The following is a 14,645-nucleotide window of genomic DNA, read 5'->3' as shown; positions in this document are numbered from 1 at the left end:
TAGAAGTTAACTAATTTGGAAGAATCAATAATTATTCAATATATCCTCGACCTAGATATGAAAGGATTTCCTCCCTACTTATCTAGTATAGAAGATATAGCCAACCGACTATTTGCCAAATACAATCCGGGACGTATTAGGACATATTAGGCTTATAACTTCGTTAAACGGCAACTATAACTTACTACGTACTTTAATCGGCAATACGATTACTAGAGGGCCAAATACGAAGATCCAAAAATCATTTGTAGCTATTTCGCACTTATACAGAATACAATCGCAAAGTATAACATCTAGGAGGCAGATGTCTACAACTTCAATAAGACCGGGTTTCAGATAGGTGTTATCTCAACCGCAATGGTTATTATAAGCTCTGAACGGCAAGGCAGGGCAAAGTCGAAGCAGCCTGGTAATCGGGAGTAGGCAACGGTGATCCAGGGCATCAATACAACTGGCTAGGCGGTCCCACCATTTATCATCGTCCAAGGCAAATATTACCTCTCCACTTAGTACGAGAATAGCCTATTGCTGAAGGACTGGGTTATCGCGATATCTGAGAATAGTTGGACGACAACGAGAGAGGCCTTAAATGGATTCAACACTTTAATAAGCATACTAGAGCTTGAACAGCCGGGGTTTATCGCCTCCTTATCCTCGACGGCCATAATAGCCACTACTCGACCAACTTTGAAGTCTACTATATGGAGAATAATATTATAACTCTCTATATACCTCCCCACTCATCTTATATCCTCTAGCCAGCTGATATTAGGTGTTTCAGCCCACTAAAGATAGTATACGGCAAGTAGATTAAGGAGATAATATAGGCTAGTATAACCTATATCACTAAGGAGGACTTCTTTCCCGCCTTCTTCGCAGCTTACCAGGCGGCGATAATACACGAAAATATTCAAGGAGGTTTCCAAGGCGCCGGACTTGTTCCTTTTAACCCTGAGAAGGTGATCTCCTAGCTCGACATCCGGCTTAAGACGCCATCACCCTTAAACTCTCGGCCTAGCAATACCTATACCTGGGTTTCTAAGACGCCAAACAATACAACTAAAGCCTTCTTATAGACTAATCTAATTAAAACTCGGATTGCCCGGCATCGAAATAGCTCTCTAACTAAGATTTTACAAGCTGTTGATCTCCTTGCGAAAGGCACTAAAAAGATTATGCATAAGATGGCGTTAATATAAGCAGAGATCTAGGACTTACGGGCGGCAAATGAAGCCCTAAGCAAGCGCCGGAGGGCCAAGAAACAACGGCTCCGACAAGGAGGATCGCTTAGTATATAGGATGCACAGGATTTATAGGGCCAGAGAGAGGTGGAGGTGCAGATCTGGGAGGAAACGCAGGCGGGTAGTGGTCGGAAGCCGAGGACCGAGACGCGCGCGTGGCGTTGTGGCAACTGCAGGGAGCCCGGCCACCATGCGCGCACCTGTCAGATAGTTATAGAAATATCTGAAGAAGATGAGTCTAAGTAGTTTCAATTGTTTTGAGCTATTGTGGTGAGACAGATAGAGATTTGGTTGTGAAGGTTCGATTTTGTATGTCATTCGCTTATCTGTGTCATTCGCTTATCATATACGTTAATAGGTTAAAATAAATAAAATAGCAGGCTTCTACCAACTAGTCTTAAGTCGTAAAATAAATAATATAAGGTACTAGTTTGTGACGAAACCGTAGGCAGTCCTGCCTCTGAAAGAGTTCGCCGGTCGAAGGTACTGCTGGTCGGACTGTAGGTCTCGGTGAAGCCAAAAGGTTCACAACAATGCAAGTCGCAATATCTGTACAGTAGGTGAAGGCTATTGTTTGAATTGCTCACTGGAGAACTTCCCGAATCCTCCAGAACGAATGACTAGCTAACCTATATACTACGGGCTTCCTATAGATTACTGCTTACCGCTGGTGATCACTTATACTGGATCACCTTAGATTACTAGTAATCTTCTGTAAGCCTTATAGTTAGATTACCAAGCCTTCCCTATACTATGTATGATCCTTTTCTGATTGGTCTGTTCCTAGACCAGAATAATTAGATGTAGGCGCCGCCTATAGCCTATATAAGTCGGCCCTACCAGCCTTTATAGGTTAATTCGTAATATAATACCCCCTTTTCAGGGCTATTCGTCTCGAAAGCTTAAGTCCGTTTTAAATAGTACCAATATCCTATATTATAAGTATTCTATACTACTTCTCCCTTTTCTCTTCCTAAAAGATACTAATATAATAATAGACTATGCTTGTAAGCGATAGTCTAAGAAAGCCTAAGAATATATAGCTCTTATATCCTTTGTTGAATTCTATAGCATAGATACTATATTATATTCTTAGTATTTTAAGTATAACCTTGTTTGCTATATTATATAGGGTTCTTCTCGTTATAGCGAATATATTTATCGCGGTTGCTTATATAACGGTTCTAGTATAGTATTATCCTATAGGTTACTCGCTCCTCTTTTCTTATAGTATATCGACTGACTTCCTTTAGTAACAAAGATTATATCTAAGCAGAAGTATATAGAGTAGGAAGAGGCCGATGCCAAAGAGGCGCTCTTTATTCTTCAGACTTAGTTGTAGACCGCTATTAGGCGCCTGGCCCGGTTATATCGCCAGAAGCATTTTCTGAAGGAGCAGGATTCCGAGTTATTCTATCGTAGTATATAGTCGTTGGAGGAGATAGAGGCAGAGGAACATCGGATCTAGGAGTCCGAGTCCCGTATGATTAGCGACGTCTAGACGCTTGGGGCGGATGTTCCTTTCGATTAGGGTTCGTTAGGGCTCGATTTGTCCGATGTTGATTTGGCCGCTTTAGCGGCGCCGCCACCTAAGGTCGATCGGAGTTCTTCTGGTGGGATTCTTCTAGTTTCTTAGGGCAATGGGAGTTTGTAGTTGGTAGTAGTTAGGTCTTGGTCGTACCTGCTATATATATCGTATTTATAGCGTTGCTGCTTATAGTTGCTCTTCCCTGCCTAGGGTTCCTAATCTAATTCTTGCTGCCTATTTCCTAACAAATGAAATGGCCTAGTAGTATAGCTTAGTTATTATACCCGAGTAAATGCTCTAGGAGATTATAGGTTCGAATTCCGTCTATACTATTGCTGCCTATAGTATAGGATAATATTATGGCAGTTGTTACCTAGAATATAGTTAGCTTTTTATATTTCCCTTTTGCTTAGGTCGATTGGGATTCCGTCGATAGAATTCTTTGAATATTTCTATATAGCTAAGGTGCTCTATTAGTTCCTATAAGTTGTTTTCTAGCCTAAAGTCAAGCTATCTAATCAAGTATTCTAGCCTTCCATTAGCTATTTATAAGTCCAAGATTTCTTCGACGTCCTATTCTTCTTTTTTATCCTTAGCTTTAATATCCTTTATAACCTATACGGTCTTAGATACTAGTTCGAGAAGCAAGATATGGAAGACGTTAGTATATAACTTTATTGTTAGTAGTAATAAAAGTCGGCAGTTAGATATCGAAATTTTTACGTTAATTTTGAACGGTCTAATCTTCTTAAAGTCGAGTTTCTAGCTTGGCCGTTATATTTTCATGTTCTAAGAATAAGGTAGACTATATCTCCCCTCTTAAGGCAAGGTCCCTGAAGCTAGTATTTGTCGTAGTACTCCTTTATCTTAAGCCTAACGAGCTTAAGTTCTTCTTTTAGTATTATATAAGGCGTATATATCTTTTCTACCTTGACTTTTATGCTAGGCACTATAATATCTAGTCCCTAGCGCAAATCTACTTTATATCTAAAGTTCGCGAAGAATAGAGTAACCTTTATTGTCTCTATTGGCGTTATATTATATACAAGCTATACTGCTAGCAATAGATTAATCTAGTTATCCTATTGGAAGTTGACGAACATCCTAAGGTATTGTTCGACGATCTAGCTAAGCCTTTCTATCTGACTATCTATCTATAGGTGGTATACTATCGAAAGCTTGCTCTTTATACCTAAATGCTTCATAAGCGCTTGCCAAAACTTCGATGCAAACTTGGTATCTCGGTCTATAATCTATTCTTTCGGCCATCTATAAACTAATACGATATGCCGATAGATTATATCTATAAGTTGCTCTACCGACTATGATTCTTTATACGGAAAGAAGTAGCTCTACTTGGTAAGTCGGTCAATTATAATAAGGATACTATTATACTTTGTTCCGGTAGTTATATCCTTTAAAAGTAGTAGTTTAGTAATAAAGTCTATTATTACCAAACTCTATAGTCGTTCTACAACTGGCAATAGAGCTAAGAGCCTATAAAGTTTATGTTGTACCGACTTGCTTCGATTATAGAGGTTATAGTTCTATACAAAGTCTTTGACTCTAGTCCTAAGTCTCAGGAAATTATAGTGCTGCCGAACCTTAGCGACTATTTTGGCGATTCCTATATGTCCTCTAAGTTTCGACTTGTAGATCGTCTTAATCAGCTCTGTCTAATCCTATAGTGCGACGTAAGCCTTGTTATTATACTATAACGCTCTATCTCCCTAAGAGATGCCTGCCTTTTCGTCTATGTCGTTCTGCTTCTGGTCCTAGAAGTTTTTTCCTAGCCGTTCTGTTGTCGTAATAGATTTAGTGGTTTCTAGGCCCCTTAGAGGGCTCTAAGCTATTTCCTAACTCTATATCGGCATCTAGATAGGCATCCCTATCCTCCTATGCCTTTTGGCTACCGTCCTATAGTCCAAGTCTTAGGAGTTTATTGAATACTTATCGAACTTCGTTGGCTCTATTGGCTTCCTGCCGTCGTTTGTATAGTATCATCTATCTTCTCGTGTGCTTTTATTGTTATAGTGCTTCTAAAGCTTCGCCTCGATATAAAGTAGGCAGTCCTAGCTCTTGCACTATCGTATATTGTTTGGCTATTGCTGGCAATCCTCTAGGTGAATTCTCCTTGGTGTTACTCTAATCTTATTATATATGCCAATCTTCTCAACCTTCTCTAGGAACTGGCCAGTGCCGATTCCTATGTCCTAAACCTATAGGACTAGTCGAGGTTCTCCGTTTCGATTGGTAGGCCGATCTAGCCAAAAGTCATTATCAAACTTCAACCGAAAGTAGTATCGGCGTTTATACGCGATATACTAGAACTATAGGATATAGATATAGTTATATTGTTAGGGCTAGAGCTAAAGTATATCCTATATATAGCGTTTATAATATAGGCTAAACCCAATCTAAATATACATTATATTGCTGTCTCTAATGCCGTTATACGGCTTTTTGTTCCAAAAGTCGTCCTAATCTTATAGTTCTTATCCTTTAAGCTTATACTAGCTCTAGGCTCTCTAGAATTCCGTTTTAGGATTCTTGATACTATTAAGTTGCCCTTCCTAACCTATGCCCTATATTGGTCCGTCCTATATATTCGAGTTGTATTCCGCTTAGACCCTAACCAACTTGGCTTTAGCGAATTCCAACTGGTTTATAGCCTGAGCTTTTTCTTTCACAAGTCTTTAAATGGTGATAGTTACCCTTGACGATGATAAATGGCGGGATCGCCTAGCCAGTTGCGTTAACGCCGTGGATTGCTGTTGCCTACTCCCGATTGCCAGGCTACTTTAAATTTACCCTGCCACGCCGTTCGGAGCTTATAACAACTATTGCGGTTGAGATAACGCCCATTAGAAACCTAGTCTCGTCAAAGTTATAGATGTCTACCTCCTAGATACTGTACTTTGCGATCGTATTCCGTATAAGTGCAAACTAGCCGCGAATGATTTCTAGATCTTTATACTAGGCCCTTTAGTAGTTGTATTTCCGATTGAAACGTATAGTAAGCTCTAGGTGCCGTTTAACGAAGTTATATACCCAACGCGTTCCGATGTATCCCGCGTTGCGTTCGGCAAGTAGTCGATTGGCTATATCTTCTATACTAGACAAGCGGGGAGGAAATCCTTTAGAATCCAGGTCGAGGATATATTGAACAATGACCGATTCTTCTAGATTGGTCAACTTCCGTGAATTGGCTGGAATATCGTGTTGTAATTGCATACCGCGTCGGCGGCGGCTTAGCTTCTATGATCTACATTGTAGATCCTACCAGCCGCTCCAGCGCTTAACTTCGGATCATTTTGCATTGCCAGAAGGGCTAGTTGCACCTGGGCCTCGTTGCTTTTGTGACCTATATTGCATTGTAAAGGAAGATAGGAAGAAAGATAGAAGATATGTCAGGGCGAATTCGTGTGACATTCGCTTATCTGTGACATTCGCTTATCAACCACGTTATAGTTATTTTATAATAGCTTAAAAGAAGAAGTTAAGGATAAACTATACTAGAAAGACTAACCTGATATACTTAACGAATATATTACTATAGCTATCTATATCGACAATCGAATTTATGCCAGACGCTAGCAGCGTAAAGGATATAGGACATAGCCTATATTCGTCGACGCTAATGATAAGAAAAACAATAGTACCCTAGTATATTATATAGCACCTATACTAGTCTTATAGATATAGATGCCACCTAGTATAAGGATAAGAGACGGAAGAACAAGTCCTAGATTATCTATTTCAATTGTAATAAGAAGGGGCACTTTAAACAAGAGTACTATAGCAAGAAAACCTAGAGGTAGGTGCCTAGCAAATCGCTACGATCGATAAGTCAACCTATATTGTCGAAGTAGCTATAGTAAGCTATACCAAAGATGACTTCGATAAAACCGTTGATCGAGGCATAGCTAAAGAAAGCACTTACGGCTTCTCTTAGTTAGAAGATGATAGCCCTAGAGTTATATTCGAAGAACCTATTATAGGCTATAATATTACCACTGCCGTAGCATTATAACTCGCAGAAGATTAGGGATTTCGATTGACCTAGAACAAAGAGGGTTAATAGAGAGTATAGTAGTCAGATAACGAACCTATTGGTCTAAACCATATTTTCCTTATATAATAACTTTAGGAACTTGAAGAAGAATAAGCCAAGCTTCAGACGACCTCTCCTCCTAGTACAAGAATAGCCTATTGCCGAAAGACTAGGTTATCGCGACATCCGAAAACGGTTCGACAACCAACGAGAGAGGCCTAGAATAGATTTAGCACTTTGACAAGCATACCAAAGCTCGAATAGTTGGAGTTCATCGCTTTCTTGTCCTTGATAGCTATAATAGCCACTACTCGACTAACTTCGAGCTCTACTATAAGGAGAACAATATTATTATACTCTATATACCTGCCTACTTGTCTTATATCCTCTAGCTACTTGATGTTAGGTGTTTTAGCCCGCTTAAGACAGCATATGGCAAGCAGATCGAGGGTATAATACGGGCAAACATAACCTATATCACTAAGGAGGACTTCTTTCCTACATTCTATACTACTTTCCAGGCCGCCCTAACCCCCGAAAACATTCAAGGGGGTTTTAAAGGTGCTAGACTCATTTCTCTTAATCCCAAGAAGGTAATATCCTAGCTCGACATCCGTCTAAAGACGCCAACACCCTCGAACTCGCGGCCCGGCAATACCTATGCCTGGGTTTCTAAGACCCTAAACAACCTAACCGAAGCCTCTATATAGTCCACCTTTATCAAGAATCGAATTTCCTAGTATTAAAATAGCTCTCCGACTAAGATTTTAAGAGCGGTTAATATCTTTGCAAAAGGGATGTCCAAGGTTATATATCAATTAGCATTATTAAGAGCAGAGAACCAAAGTCTCCGAGCAGCAAATGAGGCACTAAGCAAGCGTCAGAGGACTAAAAGACAATTGCTCCGGCAAGGAGGATCGTTTTCTATACAGGATACACAGGATCTAGAAGGTTAGAGAGAGGCTAAGGTGCAGATAAAGGAGGAAACACAGGCGGGTAGTAGTCGGAGGCCAAGGGTCGAGACACGCGCGCGGCGCTATGGCACCTGCGGCGAACCTGGCCACAATGCGCGTACCTGTCAGGTAATTGTGGAAACGTCTGATGAAGACGATTCTGAGTAGTTCCTTTGGTTTTACGTTGTTTTGGTGGAATTAATGTAAATTTAGTTGAGAAGGTATATTTTCATGTGACATTCGCTTGTCTATGACATTCGCTTATCAACCACGTTATAAGACCTTCGTTATTGATTTTATACCAAAGTAAATCCTAATGGAACTATATAGTATAGGTAGCTGCCGACTTTATCTACCTTAAGTATATAAGTTGCTCTTATACATAGAGCTTCTTATTATAGTCTGCAAATACCTTCTGGATTTCTTGCTTAAACTTATTATATAATTTGAAAACCTCTATAGTAAAGTCTTGCTAAGTATCTATACTATTTGTTAGCTAATCTTTAAGGGTAGGTCCAAACTATCAAAGTACCTTTCCCTTGAGTTATAAGAAAATAAATATAATCTTAGCAGATTCGTCCGTAAACATATCTAGGTAGTACTTAAGATAGGCCCTTATAGATATAAGGAATCTAGTAAGTTCTTCTTTATCGCCTCTATATTTAGGGGGTACTTCGAGTTTAGCCTTGTCCTGGGGCTTGCTATTATAGGCCTTATTAACGAGTTGCTATATATTGCCGTTTTCGGCCTCGAGCTGGGCGATTTTGGCGTTAAGAACCTCGAGAACCTAGGTATTATCGTTCTAGGCCTCGAGCTAGGCAATCCTTATATTAAGGGCTTCGATAACCTGCTACATCTACTGTATGGTCGTAGCCTAACCCTGGGAACCTAAGGTGTTAGGTGGTTGAGGCGCCATAATGGTCGGTGATATCTTCGATCTGAACCGTGACAGAGTCAAAGAGAGTAAGCAACGTATGACGAAACCTCGGGCAGTCTTGCCTTTAAAAGGGTTCGCCGGTCGAAGGTATCTGTTGGTCGGACTATAGGTCTCGGTGAAGCCAAAATGTTTATAACAATGCTTGCCGTAATATCTGTACAGTAGGTGAAGGCTACTATTTGAATTGCTCACTAGAGAACTTCCCGAGTTGTGACGAAACCACAGGCAGTCCTGCCTCTTGAAAGGGTTCGCCGGTCGAAGGTATCTGCTAGTCGGACTGTAGGTCTCGGTGAAGCCAAAAGGTTCATAACAATGCAAGTCGCAATGTCTGCACAGTAATGTAGGGCTACCTTACTGCTTATATTGCTCACTGGAGAACTTCCAGAGTCCTCCAGAACGAGTGGCTATATACTGGCTATCTTGGGTACTCTCATGTACTCTATAGAGCTCCCTAAAGCTTGGTACTCTGTTAACTCCATCTAGAGCTTCCGTTTCTTTATACTAATTGGCTTAGCTCTCTGAGATCTCGTCTGCTCTCTAGAGCACCTTAGAGCTCCTTCTTATTGGTCCTGAATGATTGGTTCGGGTACACCCTACACCACCCGGCGGGTTATCCTATCTATAGCTGTCCTGTTGGCTTAATTCGTGATACGATGTCCCCTCTCCGAGGTCGACGCCTCGGCAACCTTGTTCTTCCTGTATTCTGAAATAGCGCCAATAGTCCTTAGCTATAAGTATTTTTCCTTCTATATCCTCCTATCCTCGCCAGTCATAGCTGACTGTATACAAAAGCGAAAAACTCAAGCCGGGTCGAGTACTTAGCGCCGGTCTCGTCTCGCCGATTTTGCTATATCTTCTGGATTTCTAATGCCTAAGTATTCGTATTACTATAAGTATAGGCTCAATTATCAGATATCTGGCATCTTTAAATGTTATAGTTCCTATAACCATATAAATCGCCCGTCCTATAATATCTAGGGCATCGATCTAGGGACGTATAAGTTGGTTTTTACCGCTGCCCGCCGTTAGTATTAATAGTACTAGTTCGCTCCTTTATTTCCAAGGAGGACAAGCTTAAGCATAAGGAGGAGGAGATTTTAGCGAAGCTGCTTTAACTTGCTTCGATTGCAAAGGTCATATTCTTATATAATAGTCTTGACTCTAGTCCTGAGTCCTGGGAAGTTATAGTATTGCCAAACCTTGGCGACTGTTTTGGCGATTCCTATATATCCTCCGAGTTTCGATTCGTGGATTGTCTTAATCAGTTCTGTTTAATCCTATGGTGCGACGTAGGCCTTGCCGTTATACTATAATGCTCTATCTCTCTAAGAGATACCTGCCTTGTCGTCTATATTGTTCTACTTCTAGTCCTGGAAGTCTTTTCCTAGCCGTTCTTCCCTGAAGATTATATAATATTCTTCAAGCGGTTATAGAGGTTGTAGATTAGGATCTTCGCCCTATTATAGAAGCGTATCGTTATTGAGATCTTCCATCGGTTGGGGAATATACTATAGGGAACCGTCTAGCTATTATTAAAGTAACGGTAGCGAGGCTTCTAGCTAGCTATTTCTAAAGTCATCTAGCCTTCTACTTAGCACATCTGCCCGTACGTTCTCTAAGCCTTTCTTATAGTTGATTTTAAAGTTGAATTCCAAGAGGAACTCTGCCTATCGAGTTTGTTGTCCGTTCAACACCTTTATAGTAGTAAAATACCGCAAGTTCTTATAGTCTATATAGACTTGAACTTCGTAGGTTATACTACTAAGGTATAGTCTCTATTCTTGAAATACTTTGATGATGGCTAGCAACTCCTTGTTATAGATCGGGTAGTTGAACCATAGTCCTTCGAGCTTCTTTAAAAAAAATATAACTAGGTATAACTTCCTATATTCGTCGTGCTAACCGAGTTATCCTCTGATTATATAGTCCGATACATCGGTTTCGACCTTAAATGGCTTCTATAGGTCTAGTAACTAGAGTACTAGGTTGGCAATAATTGTATTACGGATCTTCTAAAACGTTTATTTATATTCGGCTTCCTACCGGAACTCGATGTCTTTCCTTATAAGTTTATACAATAGTCGTATAAGGTTACCAAAGTTCCTAATAAATATTCGGTAGAAATTAGCGAATCCAATAAATCCTTATACTTCTATCGTTATTATTAGTTATAGCCACTTCTTAATCGCTTTAATCTTTGCTAGCTCTATCCTAACTCTACTAGGTGAAATTTCGTATCTAAGAAATACTATTTTTATAATATAAAATTCACTTTTATCCTTGTTGACTAATAATTTATATTTATAGAGTATATCTAACACTACTCTTATATACTTCTTATATTCCTTGAATATTTTAGAGAAGATAAGGATATTATTTAGGTAATAAACTACGAATTGGTCGAGGAATAGGCGAATCGTATAATCAACGACTATCTAGAAGGTTGCCGATATATTTATCAATCCAAAGGGCATTATAAGGTACTTGTAATAGCTATAGGGAGTATAAAACACTATCTTCTATTTATCCCCTTCCTTAATGCGAATATAGGTATATACTATCGGAAGGTCGAGGCGAGTAAAATAACGGGCGCCTGCCAGCTAGTCTTAAAGTTATAAGATAAGTGGCAAAGGGTACCGGTTCTTTACTATCTCTTTGTTTAGCTATCAGTAGTCTATATATATCCAAAGCTTTCTATCCTTCTTTAGAATAAATAGGACTAGATAGCCTACTAGTAATATCGATAGTCTACTATACCCTATCTTAAGATTCTCCTTAAGATATCTCCTTAACTTAGCATCTTGTTTTTTATTAGTATAATATACCTTAAAGAATTTCAACTAGGCTCCTTCCTTGAGTTTGATTTCATAATCCCAAGGTCCATAGTCTAGTAGCCCTTTAAGATACTTTACTTCGAACACCAGGTATCCTTAGTATTCTACTAGGATCTTGCCTATTTCTACGTTCTTCTCTATACTCCGGTAGTATAAGAACTTATCTCCGGCTATAATACTGGCTACTTCTCTCTAGGTGACCCAATCCTAGAATTCGAATTCTCCGGTCTCATTGATCGAGATGATAGCAATTTCAATGTTATCTGTATCTCTCTAAGCTATACAAGGGTATCACTATAAATGGCGTCGTTTCTAGCCTGGTCTTGCTAATTCTCGCTATTCTTCCTAGTCACTACTGCCTTTTCCTAAGTCTATAGTACATTACCTGGCACTATCTATCTCTTGCGGTAGATCTATAGGGGCCGCCTTCTAGGGTGATCTTCCCTGCTATAATCCGTTATCTATACTTCCTATTTTATTAGTCGGATATAGCCTCTATTCCCAAGGTTATAGATAGCCACCTCCCTTCCAACTAATGTCTAGGTTATAAGTTCGATGCTATAGGCGTCCTAGAATCATGTTCTTCCTAGGCCCTATTTTAACAATATCAAATACTACTTTAGTAGTTTTCCCTTCTACTATGATTTTAAATAGTTCCGTTTCTCGTTGGACCTATTAGATATTAAATAGTCCTTTAACGATATACTATTTCTTCTTAATCTTTTACGGGATCCTAAGTCGGTTAACAAGTATTAGTAAGATAAGGTCGACTTAAGATCCTCTATCTATTAATGCCAATATTTGGAATCCTTTCTAGTATATTATAACCTAGATTCTATTATCGGGTTTATTATTCTGAATTATAGCGGCTTCCTTTTCGCTTACTAGGAGGTTGTAAATCCTTTTCCTTATATGGTTCTTCCTATACCCGCGGATCTATCGTCGCTATAATAGATTTAGTGGTTTTCGGGCCCCTCGGAGGGCCCTAAGCCGTTTCCTAACTCTGTCCTAATATCTAGATAGGCGTCCCTATCCTTCTATACCTCTTGATCACTATCCTATAGTCCAAGTTTCGGGAGTTCTTTAAACAATTATCGAATTTCGTTAGCTCTTTTTCCTTCCTGTTACTATTCGCAAGGCGTTATCTATCTTTATATATATATCTTATGTTTATAATGCTCTTAGAGCTTGCTTATATATAGATTAAGCAATCCTAGCTCTTATACTATCGAGTGCTATTAGGCTACCGCTGGTAGTCTTCTAGCTAGGTTCTTTACGGTGCCACCCTGATTCTATTATATACGCTGGTCCTCTCGACCTTCTATAGGAACTAGTTGTCGCCAGTTCCTATATCCCAAACCTATAGGACTAGTCGAGGTTCTCCGCTTCAATCGGTAGGCCTATTAGGCCAAAAGTCGTTGTCAAATTTCGATCGGAAATAATATTGGCATTTATATATAATATACTAGAACTATAGAACGTAGATATAGTTATATTGCTAGGGTTAGAGTCGAAGTGCGTCTTATTTATAGGGTTCGTAACACGGGCCAAATCCAATCCAGATACGTACTATATTACTATCCCCGACGCTATTATATAGCTTCTTATTCTAAAAAGTATCCTAATCTTATAGTTCCTACCCCTTGAGTCTCTATTGGTTCTAGGCCTTCTAGTATTTAGCCTTAGGGTTCTTGATTCTACCATTTCTCCTATCCTGGCCTTTATCCTATGCCGGTCCATCCTATAAGTTCAAGTACTGTTCTTCCTAGACCCTGACCAACTTGGCCTTAATAAATTCCAGCTAGCTTATAACCTGAGCCCTTTCTTCTATAAGTCTTTAGGTAACCGTCCGAAGCTCGGCTTGCTCCTCCTCAGCCTTCTAAAGGCGTTAAGTAAGAAAGATAGGGTTCGGGCCAACGGGTTCGTCGCTCGATTGCCATATTCTCTACTAACCTTCTTCATTCTAAGTTAATTAGAAGCCCTAATCTTCTATGAGTTATAATACTATAGCGGTGGTAATATTATAGCCTATAATAGGTTCTTCGAATATAATGTAGGGGCTGTTATTTCCTGACCGAGAGGAGTCGTTGATACTTCCTTTAGCTATGCCTTGGTCAACTATATCGTCGAAGTCATCCTTGGTATAGCTTGCTATAGCTACTTTAACCATACAGGTTAACTTATCGATTATAGTGTTTTCCTTGCCAGGTACCTACTTCTAGTTCTTCTTGCTATAGCACTCCTATTTAAAGTGCCCTTTCTTGCCATAGTTAAAACAGGTGACCTAGGACTTGTCCTTATATCCCTTTTCTTTATGCTAGATAGTATTTATATCTATTAGACTAGCGTAGGTACTATATAATATACTAGGGTACTATCGCTTTTTCTTGTCGTTGGCTTTGACAAATATAAGCTATATTTTATATCCTTTATACTATTAACACCTGGTATAAATTCGGTTATTAATACGGATAGCTATAGCAATATATTCATCAAGTATATTAGATCGGTCCTTTTAATATAGTTTATCTTTGACTTCTTCCTTTAAGCTATTATAGAACAACTATATAAGACCTTTATCATTGATCTTATACCGAAGTAAATCCTAGCAGAACTATATAATATAGATAGCTACTAACTTTATCTGCCTTAGGTATATAAGTTGCTCCTATATATAGAGCTTCTTATTATAGTCTCTGCACACCTTTTAGATTTCCTATTCAAATTTATTATACGATTTAAAAATTTCAATGGTAAAGTCGTTCTAGGTGTCTATACTATTGGTTAGCCAATCTTTAAGGGTGGGTTTAAACTATCGAAGTACCTTCCCCTCGAGCCGCAAGGAGATAAATATAACTTTGGCAGATTCATCTATAAACTTGTCCGGGTAGTACTTGAGGTAGGCCCTTATAGATATAAGGAATCTAATAAGTCCTTCTTTGTCGTCTCTATATTTAGGGGGTACTTCGAGTTTGGCTTTATCCTTAGGCTTGCTATTATAGGCCTCGTTGACGAGCTACTATATATGGCTATTCTTGGCCTTAAGCTGGGCGATTTTGGCGTTGAGAGCCTCGAGAGCCTGCTATATCTAGCGTATG

Source organism: Chaetomium strumarium (assembly GCF_033439665.1).
Source record: "Chaetomium strumarium strain CBS 333.67 chromosome Unknown B0T15scaffold_3, whole genome shotgun sequence".
Taxonomy (NCBI): Eukaryota; Fungi; Ascomycota; class Sordariomycetes; order Sordariales; family Chaetomiaceae; genus Chaetomium; species Chaetomium strumarium.
The sequence above is the reverse complement of the archived record's forward strand: the minus strand, read 5'-3'. Positions refer to the sequence as shown.